Source organism: Mobula hypostoma, chromosome 6 (genome assembly GCF_963921235.1).
Source record: "Mobula hypostoma chromosome 6, sMobHyp1.1, whole genome shotgun sequence".
NCBI lineage: Eukaryota > Metazoa > Chordata > Chondrichthyes > Myliobatiformes > Myliobatidae > Mobula > Mobula hypostoma.
Window position 1 is genome coordinate 83,968,227 of NC_086102.1, and position 13,157 is coordinate 83,981,383.

Consider the following 13,157-nt stretch of genomic DNA (forward strand, 5'->3'; position numbering starts at 1 on the left):
GACAGGAAGGGACAGAACCAACGGCAGGTAACGGCAAGACGGCCTGGCTTACCCGATGCAGGCAAGAGTTAGGAAGGGACAGAACCAACCATAGGTAACAGCAATACAGCCTGGCTTACCTGACGGAGGCAAGGGTTAGGAAGGGACAGAACCAACCGTAGGTAACGACAATACGGCCTGGCTTACCCAACGGAGGCAAGGGACAAGAAGGGAGAGAACCAACTGTAGGTAACGGCAATACGACCTGACTTACCCGATGGAGGCTAGGACAGGAAGGGACAGAATCAACCGCAGAGTAATGGCAAGACAGCCTGATTTACCTGGCGGAGGCAAGTGACAGGAATGGAGCTAGGTACGGGGTGGCTCCAGGACAAGACTGAGGGTGAGACGAGGCGAGAGTTACCAGCAAGACCAGGCAAGGCTTCAGGCAATGCAAGGCAAAACGAGAACTTCAGGTGAGGCGAGAGTTGCCGGCAAGACAAGGCAAGGCTTCAGGCCAGGAAACAGAAGACACAGGAAGGGATACAAGGAGTAAGGATAAGAACAATCCAGCAGCCACACCCTGGTCTCTGAAGGTATTTGTGCAGCCAGCCCCAATGAGCATCAGCTGACTCAATTAGTGCTCAACAAGAACAGAAACAGGGTAGACAGGAAAACCTGAACTGTGAATATGGACTTCACGGACTGGACCATGACACAGGAAAGTGTTTAATGGGAGTAACAGGAAATAAGAAGCTATCAGGCAGGAACTTGGAAGCATAAATTGGGAACAGATATTCTCAGAGAAATGTATGGCAGAAATATGGCAAATGTTCAGGAGATCTTTGCATGGCATTCTGCATAGGTACATTCCAATGAGACAGGGAAAGGATAGCAGGGTACAGGAAGCGTGGTGTACAAAGGCAGTTAAAAATCTAGTCAAAAAGAAAAGCTTACGATAGGTTCATAAAACTAGGTAATGATAGAAATCTAGAAAATTATAAGGCTAGCAGGAAGGAGCTTAAGAATGAAATTAGGAGAGCCAGAAGGGGCCATGAGAAGGCCTTGGTGAGCAGGATTAAGGAAAACCCCAAGGCATTCTAAAAGTATGTGAAGAGCAAGAGGATAAGACATGAGAGAATAAGACCAATCAAATGTGACAGTGGAAAAGTGTGTATGGAACCGGAGGAGATAGCAGGGGTACTTAATGAATACTTTGCTTCAGTATTCACTACGGAAAAGGACCTTGGCGATTGTAGGGATGACTTACATCGGACTGAAAAGCTTGAGCATATAGACATAAGAGGATGTGCTGGAGCTTTTGGAAAGTATCAAGTTGGATAAGTCTCCAGGACTGGACGGGGTGTACCCAGGCTACTGTGGGAGGCGAGGGAGGAGATTGCTGAACCTTTGGCAATGATCATTGCATCATGGATGGGGATGGGAGAAGTTCTGGAGGATGGGAGAGTTGCAGATGTTGTTCCCTTATTCAAGAAGTGGGGTAGAGATAGCCCAGGAAGTTATAGACCAGCGAGTCCTACTTCAGTGGTTGGTAAGTTGATGGAGAAGATCCTGAGAGGCAGGATTTATGAACATTTGGAGAGGCATAATATGGTTAGGAATAGTCAGCATGGCTTTGTCAAAGACAGGTCGTGCCTTATGAGCCTGATTGAATTTTTTGAGGATGTGACTAAACACATTGATGAAGGTAGAGCAATAGATGTAGTGTATATGGATTTCAGCAAGGCATTTGATAAAGTACCCCCATGCAAAGCTTATTGAGAAAGTAAGGAGGCATGGGATCCAGAACTGGCTTGCACACAGAAGGCAAAGGGTGGTTGTAGATGGGTCATACTCTGCATGGAGGTTGGTGACCAGTGGTGTGCCTCAGGTTTCTGTTCTGGGACCCCTTCTCCTCGTGATTTTTATAAATGACCTGGATGTGGAAGTGGAGGGATGGGTAAGTTTACTGATGACACAAAAGTTGGGGGTGTTGTGGATAGTGTGGAGGGCTGTCAGAGGTTACCGTGGGATATTAATAGGATGCAAAACTGGACTGAGAAGTGGCAGATGGAGTTCAACCCAGATAAATGTGAAGCGGTTCATTTTGGTAAGTCAAATATGATTGCAGGATATAGTATTAATGGTTAGACTCTTGGCAGTGTGGAGGATTAGAGGGATCTTGGGGTCCAAGTCCATAGGACACTCAAAGCTGCTGCGCAGGTTGACTGTGTGTTTAAGAAGGCTTACAGTGTATTGGCCTTCATCAACCGTGGGCTTGAGTTCAAGAGCCGAGAGGTAATGTTACAACTGTATAGGACCCCGGTCAGACCCCAGTTGGAGTACTGTGCTCAGTTCTGGTCGCCTGACTACAGGAAGGATGTGGAAACTATGGAAAGGATGCAGAGGAGACTTACAAGGATGTTGCCTCGATTGGGGAGCATGACTTATGAAAACAGGTTGAGTGAACTCGGCCTTTTCTCCTTGGAGTGATGGAGGATGAGAGGTGACCTGATAGAGGTGTATAAGATGATGGGAGATATTGATCATGTGGATAGTCAGAGGCTTTTTCCCAGGGTTAGAATGACTAACATGAGAGGACGCAGTTTTAAGATGCTTGGAGGTAGGTACAGAGGAGATGTCGGGGTAATTTTTTTATGCAGATGGTGGTGAGTGCGAGGAATGGGCTGCTGGCGACAGTGGTGGAGGTGGATACAATAGGCTCTTTTAAGAGGCTCCTGAATAGCTACATGGAGCTTAGAAAAATAGATGTCTATGGGTAACCCGAAGTAATTTCTAAAGTAAGTACATGTTCGGCACAGCATTGTGGGCTGAAGGGCCTGTATTGTGCTGTAGGTTTTCTATGTTTCTATGTGTCTGTGTTTCAAACTCAATGTCTAATCCAATTTACTACCTCATCTTGAATGACTAGCAACTGAAACGTCTTGACCAACCTTGCATGCGGGACCTTGTCAACTGCTTTGCTAAAGTCCATGTAGACAACATCCACGGCCTTGCCTTTGTCAACTTTCCTAGTAACTTCCTCAAAAAACTCTGTTAGATAGGTTAGACATGATCTACCACATATGAAGCCATGTTGACTATCCTAAATGAGTTCATGTCTATCCAAATACTCTTCTATCTGGTCACTTAGAATACCTTCCAGCAACTTTCCCTCTACAGATGTCAGGCTCACTGGTCCATAAATTCCTGGTTTATTTTTAGAGCTTTTTTTTTAAACAGCAGAATAACATAGGCTATCCTCTAATCCTCTGGCACCTCACCTGTCACTAAGGATGTTTAAATATCTCTGTTTGGGCCCTGGCAATTTTGCACTTGACTCCCGCAGGCCCTGAGGATTTATCCATCCTAATTTGCCTGGAAGACAGCAAACACCTCCTCCTCTGCAAAGTGGAAAGAGTCCATGAAGTTGATGCTGTTTTCCCTTAATTCTATAGACTCTGTGTCTGTTTCCTGAGTAAATACAAATTCAAAAAATGCATTTAAGATCTCCCCATCTCTTTTGGCTTCATGCATGGATTAACATTTTGATCTTCCAGGGAGCAATTTTGTCTCTTGCAGTCTTTTCACTCTTCATATATCTGTAGAATCCCTTAGGATTCTCCTTCACTTTGTCTGCTAAGGTGACCTCATGCCTTCTTTTAGCCCTCCTGATTTCTTTCTTAAGTGTTCTCTTGCATTTCTTATACTGTACTCCATTAGCATCCAATTTGTTCCTACCTACCTAAAGCTGCAATGCACCTTTTCTTTATTTCTTAACCAGGGCCTCAATATCTCCTGAAAGCTAAGGTTTGCTACACCTGTCATCTTTACCTTTTATTCTGACAGGCACATTCAAGCTTTGTATTCTCAAAATCTCACTTTTGAAGGCCTCCTACTAACCAAGTACACCTATTCCAGAAAACAGTCTGTCCCAATCCATAACTGCCAGATTCTTTCTGATACCATCAAAATTGACCTTTCTCCAATTTAGAATGGGAACCTAGAACCAGACCTATGTTTTTGCATACTTACTTTGAAATTAATGGCATTGTGGTCACTGGATGCAAAGTGTTCCCCTACACAAACTTCTGTCACCTGCCCTCTCATTCCTTAATAACAGATGAAGTATTACACTCTCTCTCATTGGAATTTCTATGCACTGATTAAGAAGACCTTCCTAAACACAGTTGACAAACTCTACCCCATCTAATCATTTTACAGTATGGAAATCCCAGTCAATACGTGGAAAGTTAAAATCACTTACTATAACATCCTAAACACGAGGAAACCTGCAGATGCTGGAATTTCAAGCAACACACATAAAAGTTGCTGGTGAACGCAGCAGGCCAGGCAGCATCTCTAGGAAGAGGTACAGTCGACGTTTCGGGCCAAGACCCTTCGTTCTGATGACAGCAAACCATTATCATTGATCCATTATCTGTCCTGGCATTCTGGTTACCATCACCCTGCAATTCTAATTTAACCCCCCCCCCCCCCCGTGCAGCACTAGTAGACCTTTCCACTAGGATATTAGTCCCCTTCCAGTTAATGGCAAACTGTCTCTTCTGTACAGGTCTCACCTTCCCTGGAAGACAGCCCAATGATCCAAAAATCTGATGCTCTCCCTCTGGCACCAACTCCCTAGCCACGTGTTAAACAGTGTAATCTTCCCATGTCTGGCCTCACTAGCATGTGGCACGGGTAGCAACCCTGAGATCACAACCCTGGAGATCCTGCCCTTTAACGTAGCACCTAACTCCCTGAACTCACTTTGCAGAACCTCATCATTCTTGCTACCCATGTCATTGGTACCTACACGACCTCTGACTGTCCAACCTCCCACTATGAATACTAAGGATTCCAGATATCCTGAACTGGCACCCAGGAGGCAACATACCATCCGGGAATCTTGTTCTCATCCACAAAACCTCCTTTCTGTTCCCCTAACTAAAGAATCCCCTATCACCACAGCTCGCCTCTTCTCTCCCTTCCCTTCTGAGTCACAGAACCTGACTCAGTGCCAGAGACCTGACCACTGTGACTTTCCTCTGCTAGATCATCCCTCCCCCAACAACAGTATCCAAAGTGGTATACCTGTGTTGAGGGAGATAGCACAGCGGTACTTAACACCTTTCCCCTTCCAGACTGTCACCCAATTTCCTATGTCCTACACCTTTGGTGTAACTATCTTTCTGTATGTCCTATCTATCACCCCCTCAGCCTCCAGAATGAACTGGAGTTCATCCAGTTCCAGCTTCAGCTCCTTAAAATGGAGTGTTAGAAGCACTTTGCACAGATACATTCATCAGGGATACCGGAGGTACCCCTGCCATCCCACATCCTGGAAGAGGAGCATTCCACTATCCTGTCTGGCATTCCTACTGTTCCTAACTGAGCAACTATGAAGAAGGAAAGCAATAATTTGTGGGGGGTGCAAGGTGGGGGGAGGGAACACTACCTACAGATTTTTTTTCCCTTCTCTCACTACTGAAGCCTCTCTTTGCTGAAGACTCGAAGAGTTAAAGCCTCAAATTCTCCACTCTAATTCTGACTACTCCAATGATGGCCACTGGCTTGCCCCTGCCTTACTTGATTTGTTCTTATCAGTCAATCCCAAAGGCTGGTTGGGCTCTGCTCAAAGCTCCAAACTGCTGTGAGTCACTGCCTTTTTGACTCAATTGGTGAACCTGAGCGAACTATGTCTTCTCAGCCTTTGATCGCTTGGATTGTCACTGCTCAAAGCACGTGTACAGGTTGTTACATACCTCATGGGTACCTTGTGACTGTCTTATGAGGATGATGTAATGGTCTTTTTGAGGTCACTTGATGTAATTTTCCAGCCGATGTGAGGTCATGTGATGACCTGTTCTCACCAGGTATGTAAGGGTAGCCCCCTGGTGATGCAGTTAGTTTTCCAGTTAGAACGTTAGCCAGATATTCCGCTCCGCTGCGTATTTGCCTTATGACGCATTTTGATTTAAAACGGAGTTTTACGTTCTATTGTACGGTACAGACGTGTTGGGCCGGCAGTTTAACCAATAGCTGCCAGATTTGTTGATGTACCTTTTCAGTAGTATTGGAGCGTGAAGGTGGGAACCTGAAAGAGTCGTTCAACGGTTGAAAGGATCGACCATTATTGAATCCGTTCAAGAAAGAGTGATCTGCATGAGATAGCCTCTGCTAAAAGCATCAGAAAAGGCTGTGCAGGATCTAGTATCCAGAGGGAAAGGTCAGTGCCTTTAAACCGTTTTATTTCCATCGTTGTGAATCCTGCGGACAAGGCACGTTCCGGCTGGGATTGGCAGTGACGTCGTGTCTTTGAGGAATTCTTTACTTCAGGAAAGTCTCTCCTAATTGACTGTATAAATCTCTTGGACTTTCGAATTTACCATTCTAAGAACTGTGTTTGAATTTACCACTTTAAGAACTGTTTTCGCATTTATTGCTTTAAGAACTAGTACTGAGTGGCGGTTTGTTAAATGGCCGCAAAGCAGTTTACTTCCGGTTAAGATCTTTGTTTGTTTATTTTTTTATATTGAGCGGAGTTTAATAAATGTTTGATTGTTTTTATAAAACCTGACTCAATTCGATTGATATTCATTGTTGCCGATCACATGACAAGGTGTACCTGAGTGTATATGAATCAAGATGCCAGAGGAAGAGGCTGAGTCAGTTAAAATAACAACAGTTAAAAGACACTTAGACAGATAGATTAGATTAGATTAGATTAGATTCAACTTTATCGTCATTGTGCCGAGTACAGATACAAAGCCAATGAAATGCAATTAGCATCTGACCAGAAATGCAAAAGAATAGTATTATTTACAAAATAACTGCAAATAAGAAGTAAGTGCTACAGCACACAAATATAAAAGTACTGAGACAGTACAATATGGGTGCAATACTGCTTAGTGCTGTGATGAGAGGTTCAGCAGGGTCACAGCCTCAGGGAAGAAGCTCTTCCTGTGCCTGCTGGTGCGGGAGCAGAGGCTCCTGTAGCGCCTACTGGATGGGAGGAGAGTAAAAAGTCCATGGTTAGGGAGAGATGCATTCCTGATAATGCTTTTCACCCTGCCCAGGTAGCGTTTATGGTAGATGTTGTCAATGGTGGGCAATTGGGTGCCAATAATCCGCTGAGTAGTTTTTACCACCCACTGGAGTGCTTTGCAGTCTGATACGGGACAATTGCCATACCACACTGAGATGCAGTTGGTGAAAATGCTCCCAATGGTACAGCAGTAAAAGTCCGTCAGTATCCTGGGATAGAGGTGAGCTTTCTTGACGCTGTGCAGGAAATGAAGGCACTGTTGCGCCTTTTTGATCAGGATAGAGGAGTTCAGGGACCAGGTGAAATCATTGGAAATGTGGACACCAAGGAATTTGAAGCTTGATACACACCCTACTACAGCTCCGTTGATGTAGATGGGGACGTGGGTGTGGCGCCTAGCATGCCTGAAGTCCACAATGATTTCCTTGGTTTTCTGGGTGTTAAGGGCCAGGTTGTTATCGGCACACCATGCGGCCAGTGCTGAACCTCGTCCCTGTAGGCTGTCTTGTCATCCCCTCTGATCAGGCCAACCACTGTGGTGTCATCTGCGTACTTGATTATGGAGTTAGAACCATGTACAGGAACGCAGTCATAGGTGAAAAGGGAGTACAGAAGAGGGCTCAGCACACAGCCTTGAGGCACGCCGGTGTTCAGGGTGAGAGTGGAGGAGGAGAGGTTGTCTAACTTAACTGATTGGGGTCTATTAGTCAGAAAGTCCAAGGTCCAATTGCTGAAGGATGAGCTGATAGCAAGCTGGCGAAGTTTGGTGATCAGCTTGGAGGGGGTCACAGTATTGAATGCCGAACTAAAGTCAATGAACAGCATTCTGACGTAAGAGTTGGGGCTGTCCAGGTGGGTCAGGGCAGAGTGAAGTGCCATGGAGATGGCGTCCTCTGTAGACCTGTTGGTGCGATAGGCAAATTGATGGGGGTCTAGAGTAGTGGGCAGACAGGATTTCAGATGTGATAGAATCAGTCTCTCAAAGCACTTTGCAATGATGGGGGTGACTGCAACTGGGCGGAAGTCATTCAGGCCCGTGGCAGTGGAATTCAGGCCCATGGCACTGGCACGATGGTGGCAATCTTGAAGCTTGTGGGGACAACTGCCTGGGCCAAGGACAGATTGAAAATGTCCGTGAAGACCCCGGCCAACTGCTCTGCACAGACTCTGAGCACACGGCCAGGTATTCCATCCGGACCAGCTGCCTTCCGTACATTCACCCTGCTCAGAGTGGCACAAACATCGGAGGTGGAAAATGAGAGAGGCAGTTCACCAGGTTGGAGATCCGCGTTGAGGGTAACGTCCTTGTTCCCTCGGTCAAAACCAGCGTAGAAGTAATTGAGCTCATCAGGGAGGGAAGCAGAGCTGGAAGGGGCACAGTACCAGGTGGTTTGAAGTCTGTAACGACCTGTATGCCATGCCGGGGTCTGAGGAGATGAAATGCTCCTCGGTCCTCTGTTTGTGTATGTGCTTAGCCTGAGAGATTCCCCTCCTCAGGTTGGCCCTGGCTGAGCTGTAAGCCTCCCAGTCTCCGGACCTGAAGATTGAATCTCTAACTTTGAACAATGGCAAACCTCTCTGTTCATCCGGGGTTTCTGATTGGGGAAAACTTTTATTTGTTTTTGTGATGACACTATCTACACGCTTGTTGTGCTCAAGGATACATGGATAAGAGAGGTTTTGAGGGATAGGCAAATAGGACTAGCTTAGATGAATATCTTGGTTGACATGGATGAGTCGGGTCGAAGAGCCTTTTTCTGTGTTGATATGAAGAGTCGTGGCCAGAAATATTAACTACCCAAATTGTTCCAGAGCTCCCTGACCCACTGAGTTCCTCCAGCATCTTGTTTGTGGCTTCAGATTCCTGCAGACTCCAGCATGTCCAAAAGTTGTTTCAGGTTTGGAGATTCCTCCGGAGGACAGGCTTGACTTAACAAATCTCAGTCAGTTCCAGTTGTGGCGGGAGAGAGCAGGTTTGGCCAAAAATTAGGATAGTGAAGGGACTTGGCCACAGAGACTGAGGATAGTGGTGGTGAGGTGTTTCTCTGACTACAGATCAGTAACAAGTGAGGTCCCGAGGGATCAGTGCTGGGACCTCTCTTGTATGTAATAGAATAATATGATCTGGAGGAATATGTATGTGGTGTGATTAGTAAGAATACAGATGACATAAAAATTGGTGGATTTATACACGATGTGCAAGGTTGTCAAAGGATACAGTAGGGTATAGATCAGTTGGAAATTTTGACAGAGAAATATTAGATGGAGAAATGTTCAGATGGGTGTAAGCTGTTGCACTTTGTGAAGTTTAATACAATAAAAAAGTATTCAGTAAATGGCAGGACCTTGGAGCATTGATATACAGAGGAATCTTGGGGTGAAATATCCCTGAAATTGGCAACACAGGTGGATAGGTGGTAAAGAAAGCATTAGCCAGACCTTTATCAGACAGAGCTTAGTTTGGGAAGTTATTTTGCAGCTATATAAAACTTTGCTTAGGCTTTTCGGAATATTGTATGCAGTTCTGGTTGCCACATTATCGGAAGCATGTGGAGGCATTGGAGAGGCTGCAGAAGATGTTCACCAGGATGACGCCTGCACTGGACTATAGGGAGAGGTTGATAATGTTAGGTTGTTTTCTCCGGAGCATCAGAGGCTGAGGAGCAACTAATAGAAGTATGAGAGGCACAGATAGGTTAGATAGAGTATTTTTCCCCCAGGGTGGAACTGTCAAATACTAGAGGGCACAGCTTTATGGTGAGAGAGGGAAAGTTTAAAGGAGATAATGTGGGGCAAGTTTCTTTTTGCACTGACAGTGTTAGCTGCCTGGAATGTGCTGCCAGGATAAGTGGTGGAAACAGATAAGATAGCAACGTGTGACACATTTAGACCGATGTGCGAACTGGCAGGAAACAGAGGCATACATATTGCGGGGTGGGGGCGGGGAGTGTCAGAGTTGGATTTTTTACGTGCAGAGTGGTGAGTGCATGGCACATGATGCCGGGGTGGTGGTGGAGGCAGATAGATTAGGGGCATGTAAGAATCTTTAGATAGGCACATGGATGAAAGAAAAATGGAGGGCTATGTCGAACAGAAGAGTTAGATTGCTCTTAGAGTAGGTTAAAAGATTGGCACAACTTTGTGGGGCAAAGGGTCTGTACTGTGGTGTAACATTTTATGTTCTAAACCAGGCGCAGGCAGATTGGATTAGTTAGATTGTATCATGATCAGTGCAGACATGATGGGCTCACGAGCCTATTCCTGTGCTGTACTCTTCCATATGATGCAAAGGCTATGGGGCATTCACTTCTGCCTCTCATAACATAAGACCATAAGACCATAAGACAAAGGAGCAGAAGTCGGCCATTCGGCCCATCGAGTCTACTCCGCTATATTATCATGAGCTGATCCATTCTTCCATTTAGTCCCGCTTCCCTGCCTTCTCAACCATAACCTTTGATGCCCTGGCTACTCAGATACCTATCAATCTCTGCCTTAAATACACCCAATGACTTGGCCTCCACTGCCACCCATGGCAACAAATTCCATAGATTCACCACCCCCTGACTAAAAAAATTTCTTCACATCTCTGTTCTGAATGGGCGCCCTTCAATCCTTAAGTCATGCCCTCTCGTACTAGACTCCCCCATCATGGGAAACAACTTTGCCACATCCACTCTGTCCATGCTTTTCAACATTCGAAACATTTCTATGAGGTCTCCCCTCATTCTTCTAAACTCCAAGGAATACAGTCCAAGAGGGGCCAAATGGTCCTCATATGTTAACCCTCTCATTCCCGGAATCAATCTAGTGAATCTTCTCTATACCCTCTCCGAAGTCAGCACATCCTTTCTTAAATAAGGAGACCAAAACTGCCCACAGTACTCCAAGTGAGGTCTCACCAGTGCTTTATAGAGCCTCAACATCACATCCCTGCTCCTATACTCTATTCCTCTAGAAATGAATGCCAACAGTGCATTTGCCTTCTTCACCAACGACTCAACCTGGAGGTTAACCTTAAGGGTATCCTGCACGAGGACTCCCAAGTCCCATTGCATCTCAGAACTTTGAATTCTCTCCCCATTTAGATGATACTCTGCTGGTTTATTTCTTCTGCCAAAGTGCATAACCATACACTTTCCAACATTGTATTTCATTTGCCACTTCTTTGCCCATTCTTTCAATCTATACAAGTCTCTCTGCAGACTCTCCGTTTCCTCAGCACTACCGGCCCCTCCACCTATCTTCATATCGTCAGCAAACTTAGCCACAAAGCCATCTATTCCATAATCCAAATCGTTGATGTACAATGTAAAAAGAAGTGGCCCCAACACTGATCCCTGTGGAACACCACTGGTAACCGGCAGCCAACTAGAATAGGATCCCTTTATTCCCACTCTCTGTTTCCTGCCAATCAGCCAATGCTCTATCCATGTATGTAACTTTCCTGTAATTCCATGGGCTGTTATCTTGTTAAGCAGCCTCATGTGTGGCACCTTGTCAAAGGCCTTCTGAAAATCCAAATATACAACATCCACTGCATCTCCCTTGTCTAGCCTACTTGTAATTTCCTCAGAAAATTGTAGTAGGTTTGTCAGGCAGGATTTTCCTTTAAGGAAACCATGCTGAGTTCTGCCTATCTTGTCATATGCCTCCAGGTACTCCGTAACCTCATCCTTGACAATGGACTCCAACAACTTCCCAACCACCGATGTCAAGCTAACAGGTCTATAATTTCCTTTTTGCTTCCTTGCCCCCTTCTTAAATAGTGGAGTGACATTTGCAATCTTCCAGTCCTCCGGAACCATGCCAGCATCTATTGACTTTTGAAAGATCATCGCTAATGCCTCCGCAATCTCCACAGCTACTTCCTTCAGAACACGCGGGTGCATTCCATCTGGTCCGGGAGATTTATCTACCTTTAGCCTATTCAGCTTCCTGAGTACTTTCTATGTCGTAATTGTGACTGCGCACACTTCTCTTCCCTTGCCATCCTTGAGTGTCCGGTATACTGCTGATGTCTTCCTCAGTGAAGATTGATGCAAAATACTCATTCAGTTCCTCCGCCATCTCCTTATCTCCCATTACAATTTCTCCAGCATCATTTTCTATCAGTCCTATATCTACTCTCACCTGTCTTTTACTCTCTATATACTTGAGAAAGCTTTTAGTATCCTCTTTGATATTATTTGATAGCTTCCTTTCACAGTTCACCTTTCCCTTCTTAATGACCTTCTTAGTTTCCTTTTGTAAACTTTTAAAAACTTCCCAATCCTCTGTCTTCCCACTGATTTTTGCTTCCTTGTATGCCCTCTCCTTAGCTTTAACTTTGGCTTTGATTTCTTTTGTCAGCCACGGTTGCATCCTTTATCCATTTGAAAATTTCTTCTTTTTTGGAATATATCTGTCTTGCACATTCCTCACTTCTCGCATAAACTCCAGCCACTGCTGCTCTGCTGTCTTTCCCGCCAGTGTCCCTTTCCAGTCAACTTTGGCCAGTTCCTCTCTCATGCCACTATAATTTCCTTTACTCCACTGAAATACCGACACATCAGATTTCGGCTTCTCTTTTTCAAGTTTCACAGTGAACTCAGTCATGTTATGATCACTGTCTCCTAAGGGTTCCTTCACCTCAATCTCTCTAATCACCTCCAGTTCATTACACAATACCCAATCCAGTACAGCCAATCCCCCAGTGGGCTCAACAACAAGCTGTTCTAAAAAGCCATCTCGCAGACATTCTACAAATTCTCTCTTGAGATCCAGTGCCGACCTGATTTTCCCAATCCACTCGCATGTTAAAATCCCCCACAATTATCATAATACTGCCCTTCTGACAAGCCTTTTCTATTTCCTGTTGTAATTTGTGGTCCACATCACTGCAGCTGTTTGGAGGCCTATAAATAACTGCCATCAGGGTCCTTTTACCCCTGCAATTTCTTCGCTCAACCCATAAAGATTCTGCACCTTCTGAGCCTATATCACCTCTTTCTAATGATTTAATATCATTTCTTACCAATAAAGCCACGCCTCCCCCTCTGCCTACCTTCCTATCCTTCCAATACACTGTGTATCCTTGGACGTTCAGCTCCCAGAGACATGCATCCTTTAACCAGGTCTCAGTGAT